The sequence below is a fragment of the Arachis stenosperma genome, chromosome 3 (genome assembly GCF_014773155.1).
Source record: "Arachis stenosperma cultivar V10309 chromosome 3, arast.V10309.gnm1.PFL2, whole genome shotgun sequence".
NCBI classification, from domain to species: domain Eukaryota; kingdom Viridiplantae; phylum Streptophyta; class Magnoliopsida; order Fabales; family Fabaceae; genus Arachis; species Arachis stenosperma.
In genome coordinates, this window is record NC_080379.1 from 82,810,232 (window position 1) to 82,819,328 (window position 9,097).

The following is a 9,097-nucleotide window of genomic DNA, read 5'->3' on the forward strand; positions in this document are numbered from 1 at the left end:
TTTCAAGCAATCCATGATTGAAAGGCCATCAAGCTCACTCCCAAGTGACACTATTCCAAATCCTAAAGAAGAATGCAAAGCTATACAGCTAAGGAGTGGGAGAACTTTGGTGAATGACAAGGAGGCAACCAAGAAGCCTATAGAAAGCAACAAAAAGCCAACCGAGAAAGAGGAAGCCAGCAACAAAGAAGTGACAACAAGTAAGCAAACATCAGAGAAGCTCAAAGAGAAGAATGATCAAGAGAAGCATGAAAAGGGAGAGAAGCAGCCACAAATCTCAAGAAAAGGGAAGGAAACAATAGAAGGACCATCTCAAGGACAGAAGCAAGTGGATAAGACTTTCACACCTCCCTTGCGATATCCTCAAACCCAGCACTTCCCTAAATTCCTTGAAGTCTTCAAGAAACATTAGAGCAGATGCCTCTATATGCAAAATTCTTGAAGGAACTTATCAACAAAAAGAGAAGTTGGCATGAGAAGGAAACCATATTGCTCACTGAAGAATGCAGTGCATTAATCCAGAAAGGGCTTCCCCCAAAACTGGAGGACTGGTGCACGAAATTGCAATAACACTTTTGCAACTCCGCACAACTAACCAGCAAGTGCACTGGGTCGTCCAAGTAATACCTTACGTGAGTAAGGGTCGATCCCACGGAGATTGTTAGCATTGAAGCAAGCTATGGTCATCTTGTAAATCTTAGTCAGGCAAACTCAAATGTATATGATGATGAACGAAAATAACATAAAGATAAAGATAGAGATACTTATGTATATCATTGGTGTAAGAGCTTCAGACAAGTGTATGAAGATGCCTTCCCTTCCGTCTCTCTGCTTTCCTACTGCCTTCATCCAATCCTTCTTACTCCTTTCCATGGCAAGCTCGTGTAGGGTTTCACCATTGTCAGTGGCTACCTCCCATCCTCTCAGTGAAAGCGATTGCATATGTCCTGTCACGGCATAGCGGAATTTAGCTGTCGGTTCTCGGTCAGGCCGGAATAATATCCATTGATACTTTTGCGTCTGTCACTAACGCCCTAGCCTGCTAGGAGTTTGAAGCACGTCACAGTCATTCAGTCATTGAATCCTACTCAGAATACCATAGACAAGGTTAGACCTTCCGGATTCTCTTGAATGCTGCCATCAAGTCCTGCCTATACCACGAAGACTCTGATCTCACGGAATGGTTGGCTCGTTTGTCAGGCGAGCACTCGGTTGTCAGGCGATCAACCATGCATCGTGCAATCGGGAATCCAAGAGATATTCACTAAGCCTCAGATGCTTGTAGAACAAGAATGGTTGTCAGTCACCTTGTTCATGAGTGAGAATGGTGATGGGCGTCAATCATCACCTTCATCATGTTGAAGAACAAGTGATATCTTGGATAAAGAATAAGCGGAATTGAATGGAAGAACAATAGTAATTGCATTAATACTCGAGGTACAGCAGAGCTCCACACCTTAATCTATGGTGTGTAGAAACTCCACCGTTGAAAATACATAAGAACAAGGTCTAGGCATGGCCGAATGGCCAGCCTCCCAAAGGTCTAAGATAGCATAAAACAAAGATAGCTACCAAAAGTCTCTCTAAATACAATAGTAAAAGGTCCTACTTATAGAAAACTAGTACATAGATGAGTAAATGACATAAAAATCCACTTCCGGGCCCACTTGGTGTGTGCTTGGGCTGAGCAATGAAGCTTTTTCGTGTAGAGACTCTCCTTGGAGTTAAACGCCAGCTTTAGTGCCAGTTTGGGCGTTTAACTCCCAATTAGGTGCTAGTTCCGGCGTTTAACGCTGGAATTTCTTGAGGTGACTTTGAACGCCGGTTTGGGCCATGAAATCTTGGGCAAAGTATGGACTATTATATATTGCTGGAAAGCCCAGGATGTCTACTTTCCAATGCCGTTAAGAGCGCGCCAATTGGGCTTCTGTAGCTCCAGAAAATCCACTTCGAATGCAGGGAGGTCAGAATCCAACAGCATCTGCAGTCCTTTTGAGTCTCTGGATCAGATTTTTGCTCAGGTCCCTCAATTTCAGCCAGAAAATACCTGAAATCACAGAAAAACACACAAACTCATAGTAAAGTCCAGAAAAGTGAATTTTAACTAAAAACTAATAAAAATATACTAAAAACTAACTAGATCATACTAAAAATATACTAAAAACAATGCCAAAAAGCATACAAATTATCCGCTCATCACAACACCAAACTTAAATTGTTGCTTGTCCCCAAGCAACTGAAGATCAAATAAGATAAAAAGAAGAGAATATGCAATGAATTCCAAAAACATCTATGAAGATCAGTATTAATTAGATGAGCGGGGCTTTTATCTTTTTGCCTCTGAATAGTTTTGGCATCTCACTCTATCCCTTGTAATTTAGAATGATTGGCTTCTTTAGGAACTCAGAATCCAGATAGTGTTAATGATTCTCCTAGTAAAGTATGATGATTCTTGAACATAGCTATTTCTTGAGTCTTGGCCGTGGCCCAAAGCACTCTGTCTTCCAGTATTACCACCGGATACATACATGCCATAGACACATAATTGGGTGAACCTTTTCAGATTGTGACTCAGCTTTGCTAAAGTCCCCAATTAGAGGTGTCCAGGGTTCTTAAGCACACTCTTATTTGCCTTGGATCACAACTTTATTTCTCTTTTTTTTTTTTCGTTTGCTTTTTCTCTTTTTTTTTTCTTGCTTTTTCTTGCTTCAAGAATCATTTTTAATGATTTTTCAGATCCTCAGTAACATGTCTCCTTTTTCATCATTCTTTCAAGAGCCAACATTCATGAACCACAAGTTCAAAAGACATATGCACTGTTCAAGCATACATTCAGAGAACAAAAGTGTTGCCACCACATCAAAATAATTAAACTATTATAAAATTCAGAATTCATGCAATTCTTTCCTTTATCAATTAAGCACGTTTTTATTCAAGAAAGGTGATGGATTCATAGGACATTCATAACTTTAAGGCATAGACACTAAGATACTAATGATCACAAGACACAAACATGGACAAACATAAAGCATAAAAATCGAAAAACAGAAGAATAAAGAACAAGGAAATCAAGGAACGGGTCCACCTTAGTGATGGCGGCTCTTTCTTGCTCTTGAAGATCCTATGGAGTGCTTGAGCTCCTCAATGTCTCTTCCTTGTCTTTATTGCTCCTCCCTCATGATTCTTTGGTCTTCTCTAATTTCATGGAGGAGAATGGAGTGTTCTTGATGCTCCACCCTTAGTTGTCCCATGTTGGAACTCAACTCTCCTAGGGAGGTGTTTAATTGCTCCCAATAATTTTGTGGAGGAAAGTGCATCCCTTGAGGAATCTCAGGGATCTCATGGTGAGAGGGGTCTCTTGTGTACTCCATCCTTTTCTTGGTGATGGGCTTGTCCTCATCAATGGGGGTATCTCCCTCTATGTCAACTCCAACTGAATAACAGAGGTGACAGATGAGATGAGGAAAGGCTAACCTTGCCAAAGTGGAGGTCTTGTCCGCCACCTTGTAGAGTTCTTGGGCTATAACCTCATGAACTTCTATTTCTTCTCCAATCATGATGCTATGGATCATGATAGCCCGGTCTATGGTAACTTTGGACCGGTTGCTAGTGGGAATGATTGAGCGTTGTATGAACTCTAACCATCCTCTAGCCACGGGCTTGAGGTCATGCCTTCTCAATTGAACCGGCTTTCCTCTTGAATCTTGCTTCCATTGTGCGCCCTCTTCACATATGGTTGTGAGGACTTGGTCCAACCTTTGATCAAAGTTGACCCTTCTAGTGTAAGGGTGCTCATCTCCTTGCATCATAGGCAAGTTGAACGCCACCCTCACACTCTCCGGACTAAAATCCAAGTATTTCCCCCGAACCATAGTGAGATAATTCTTTGGATTCGGGTTCACACTTTGGTCATGGTTCTTGGTGATCCATGCATTGGCATAGAACTCTTGAACCATCAAGATTCCGACTTGTTGAATGGGGTTGGTAAGCACTTCCCAACCTCTTCTTCGGATCTCATGGCGGATCTCTGGATATTCACCCTTTTTGAGTGAAAAGGGGACTTCGGGGATCACCTTCTTCAAGGCCACAACTTCATAGAAGTGGACTTGATGCACCCTTGAGAGGAATCTATCCATCTCCCATGACTCGGAAGTGGAAGCTTTTGCCTTCCCTTTCCTTCTAGAGGTTTCTCTGGCCTTGGATGCCATAAATGGTTATGGAAAAACGAAAAAGCAACGCTTTTACCACACCAAACTTAAAATGTTTGCTCGTCCTCGAGCAAAAGAAGAAAGAAGAGAGTAGAAGAAGAAGAAATGAGGAAGAGGGGGAAGGTGGTGTGTGCGGCCAAGAAGGGAAAGAAGGGGTGTTTAGGTTGTGTGAAAATGAAGGGTTGAAGAAGGGTATATATAGGAGAGGGGGGGTAATGGTTCGGCCATGATGGGTTTGGGAGGGAAAGTGGTTTGAATTTGAAGGGTGAGGTTGGTGGGGATTTATGAAGGATGGATGTGAGTGGTGAAGAGAAAGATGGGATTTGATAGGTGAAAGGTTTTTGGGGAAGAGGTATTGAGGTGATTGGTGAATGGGGGAAGAAGAGAGAGAGTGATGGTGGGGTCCTGTGGGGTCCACAGATCCTGTGGTGTCAAGGAAAAGTCATCCCTGCACCAAATGTTGCTCAAAATCACGTTTTGAGGTATTTCTGGCGTTAAACGCCGGGCTGATGCCCATTCCTGGCGTTTAACACCAGGTTGTTGCCCTTTACTGGCGTTTAACGCCAGTCTGGTGCCCCTTTCTGGCGTTAAACGCCCAGAATGGTGCCAGACTGGGCGTTAAACGCCCAACAGCTAGCATTACTGGCGTTTGAACGCCAGCTTCTTCTCCTCCAGGGTGTGCTGTTTTTCTTCCTGTTTTTCATTCTGTTTTTGCTTTTTTCATTGTTTTTGTGACTTCTTACGATCATCAACCTACAAAAAAGATAAAATAACAAAAGAAAATAGTTAACTATAAAACATTGGGTTGCCTCCCAACAAGCGCTTCTTTAATGTCATTAGCTTGACAGAGGACTCTCATGGAGCCTCAGAAATACTCAGAACCGTGTTGGAACCTCCCAACACCAAACTTAGAGTTTGAATGTGGGGGTTCAACACCAAACTTAGAGTTTGGTTGTGGCCTCCCAACACCAAACTTAGAGTTTGACTGTGGGGGCTCTGCTTGGCTCTGTTTTGAGAGAAGCTCTTCATGCTTCCTCTCCATGATGATAGAGGGATGTCCTTGGGTCTTAAACACCAAGGATTTTTCATTCACTTGAATGATCAACTCTCCTCTATCAACATCAATCACAGCCTTTGCTGTGGCTAGGAAGGGTCTGCCAAGGATGATGGATTCATCCATGCACTTCCTAGTCTCTAGGACTATGAAATCAGTAGGGATGTAGTGGTCTTCAATCTTCACCAAAACATTCTCTACAAGTTCATGAGCTTGTTTTCTTGAATTGTCTGCCATCTCTAATGAGATTCTTGCAGCTTGCACCTCAAAGATCCCTAATTTCTCCATTACAGAGAGGGGCATGAGGTTTACACTTGACCCTAAGTCACACAAGGCCTTCTTGAAGGTCATGGTGCCTATGGTACAAGGTATAGAAAACTTCCCAGGATCTTGCCTCTTTAGAGGCAGTTTCTGCCTAGACAAGTCATCCAGTTCTTTGGTGAGCAAAGGTGGTTCTTCCTCCCAAGTCTCATTTCCAAATAACTTGTCATTTAGCTTCATGATTGCTCCAAGGTATTTAGCAACTTGCTCTTCAGTGACATACTCATCCTCTTCAGAGGAAGAATACTCATCAGAGCTCATGAATGGCAGAAGTAAGTCCAATGGAATCTCTATGGTCTCATTTTGAGCCTCAGATTCCCATGGTTCCTCATTGAGGAACTCAGAGGAGATTGGTACACACCCACTGAGGTCTTCCTCAGTGGCGTCCTCCTCCTCTCTTTCCTCTCCATATTCGGCCATGTTTATGGCTTTGCACTCTCCTTTTGGATTTTCTTCTGTATTACTTGGAAGAGTACTAGGAGGGAGTTCAATAATTTTCTTGCTCAGCTGTCCCACTTGTCCTTCCAAATTTCTGATGGAGGACCTTGTTTCATTCATGAAACTTTGAGTGGTCTTTATTAGATCAGAGACCATTGTTGCTAAGTCAGAAGTATTCTGCTTAGAACTCTCTGTCTGTTGCTGAGAAGATGATGGAAAAGGCTTGCTATTGCTAAACCTGTTTCTTCCACCATTATTGTTATTGAAACCTTGTTGAGGTCTCTCTTGATTCTTCCATGAGAAATTTGGGTGATTTCTCCATGAAGAATTATAGGTGTTTCCATAGGGTCCTCCTAGGTAATTCACCTCTTCCATTGAAGGGTTCTCAGGATCATAAGCTTCTTCCTCAGATGAAGCATCCTTAGTACTGTTTGGTGCATTTTGCATTCCAGACAGACTTTGAGAAATCAAATTGACTTGTTGAGTCAATATCTTGTTCTGAGCCAATATGGCATTCAGAGTGTCAATCTCAAGAACTCCTTTCTTTTGACTAGTCCCATTGTTCACAGGATTCCTTTCAGAAGTGTACATGAATTGGTTATTTGCAACCATTTCAATCAATTCTTGAGCTTCTGCAGGCGTCTTCTTCAGATGAAGAGATCCTCCAGCAGAGCTATCCAAAGACATCTTGGATAGTTCAGAGAGACCATCATAGAAAATACCTATGATGCTCCATTCAGAAAGCATGTCTGAAGGACATCTTCTGATTAATTGTTTGTATCTTTCCCAAGCTTCATAGAGGGATTCTCCATCCTTCTGTCTGAAGGTTTGGACTTCCACTCTAAGCTTACTCCATCTTTGTGGTGGAAAGAACTTTGCCAAGAAGGCATTGACTAGCTTTTTCCAAGAGTCCAGGCTTTCTTTAGGTTGAGAATCCAACCATATTCTAGCTCTGTCTCTTACAGCAAAAGGGAATAGCATCAGTCTGTAGACCTCAGGGTTAACCCCATTAGTCTTGACTGTGTCACAGATTTGCAAGAATTCAGCTAAGAACTGATGAGGATCTTCCATTGGAAGTCCATGGAACTTGCAATTCTGTTGCATTAGAGAAACTAATTGAGGCTTAAGCTCAAAGTTGTTTGCTCCAATGGCAGGGATAGAGATGCTTCTCCCATAGAAATCAGGAGTAGGTGCAGTGAAGTCACCCAGCACCTTCCTTGCATTGTTGGCATTGTTGTTGTTTTTGGCTGCCATGTGTTCTTCTTCCTTGAAGAATTCGGTCAGGTCCTCTAAAGAGAGTTGTGCTTTAGCTTCTCTTAGCTTTCTCTTCAAGGTCTTTTCAGGTTCAGGATCAGCTTCAACAAGAATGCCTTTGTCTCTGCTCCTGCTCATATGAAAGAGGAGAGAAAAAGAAAATGTGGAATCCTCTATGTCACAGTATAGAGATTCCTTGAAGTGTCAGAGGAAAAGAGAAATAGTAAGAAGAAGGAGAAGAAGAATTCGAACTTTAATTAGATAAGGTTCGAATTGTGCATTAAGAAGGAGTGGTACTCCATAAATAGAAGGATGTGGGAAGGAGGGAAGAGAATTTTCGAAAATTCAATTAAAAGATTTTGAAAACATTTTGAAAATTTGATTGATAATTTTCGAAAATTAAAAGTGAAAAAGAAATCAAGTGATTTTTGAAAAAGATTTTGAAATTAGAAATTAAAAAGATTTGATTGAAAACTAAAAAAAATGTGATTAAAAAGATTTGATTGAAAAGTTATGGTTTTAAAAAGATGTGATTGAGAAGATATGATTTGAAAACAATTTTAAAGGATATGATTTGAAAACAATTTGAAAAGATGTGATTTTAAAAATAAATTGATGACTTGCCTAACAAGAAAAGATATGATTCAAACATAAAACCTTCCTTAATAGAAAAGGCAAAAAAAATGTTCAATCAAATCATTAATTGTTAGTAAGTATCTTTGAAAAAGGAAAGAAATTGATTTTGAAAACATTTGATTGAAAAGATATGATTTGAAAAAGATTTGGTTTTGAAAAACTTTGAAAACTTGAAAAAAGATTGATTTGAAAACAAAATCTTCCCCTAGCACCATCCTGGCGTTAAACGCCCAGAATGGTATACATTCTGGCGTTTAACGCCCAAAATGCTACCTTTTTGGGCGTTAAACGCCCAACCAGGTACCCTGGCTGGCGTTTAAACGCCAGTCTGCCTTCTTCACTGGGCATTTTTGAATGCTCAGCTTTTTCTGTATAATTCCTCTGCAGTATGTTCTGAATCTTCAATTCTTTGTATTATTGACTTGAAAAGACACAAATTAAAAATATTTTTGGATTTTTAATAATCAAAATGCAACAAGAATCAAATAACAATGCATGCAAGACACCAATCTTAGCAGTTTGTGTACTACTGACACTATATGAGACACAGAAACACTCAAGCCAAAAGAATTCAAAGATCAAAACAAAGAAATACATGCATGGATTCGAAAAGTATAACAAAAACATGCATTTGATACCAAACTTAAGATGAGACACTAGACTCAAGCAAGAAACATCAAATATTTTTGGTTTTTTTTGAATTTGTAAATTTTTTTTTGTGTTTTTCGAAAATTAAGTGGAAAAAGGTATCAAAATTCTTAATGAGAATTCCAGGAATCAGTGCAATGCTAGTCTAAGACTCCGGTCCAGGAATTAGACATGGCTTCACAGCCAGCCAAGCTTTCAAAGAAAGCTTCGGTCCAAAACACTAGACATGACCAAAGGTCAGCCAAGCCTTAGCAGATCACTGCTCCAAAAGCAAGATTGATTAAAATCAACAAGCTCTTGTGGTGATAAGTTGAAACCTCGGTCCAATCAGATTAGACATGGCTTCTCAGCCAGCCAGATTTCAACAAATCATCATGAAACTCTAGAATTCATCTTCAAGAATTTCGAAAAAAAAATAAATACCTAATCTAAGCAACAAGATGAACCGTCAGTTGTCCAAACTAGAACAATCCCAGGCATTGTTACCAAAAGCTTGCTCAAAACTTGAACAATCCCCGGCAACGGCGCCAAAAACTTG

At 40.6% G+C, this 9,097-nt stretch overlaps 1 non-coding gene across 1 annotated transcript; it reads left to right on the forward strand.

Moving 5' to 3' along the window:
* The first annotated feature begins 6,762 nt into the window (after positions 1-6,762).
* On the forward strand, positions 6,763-6,870 carry LOC130971841 (small nucleolar RNA R71). Its single transcript, XR_009083047.1, has one exon. It is a non-coding gene; the product is annotated as a small nucleolar RNA R71 (small nucleolar RNA).
* Positions 6,871-9,097: the final 2,227 nt, after the last annotated feature.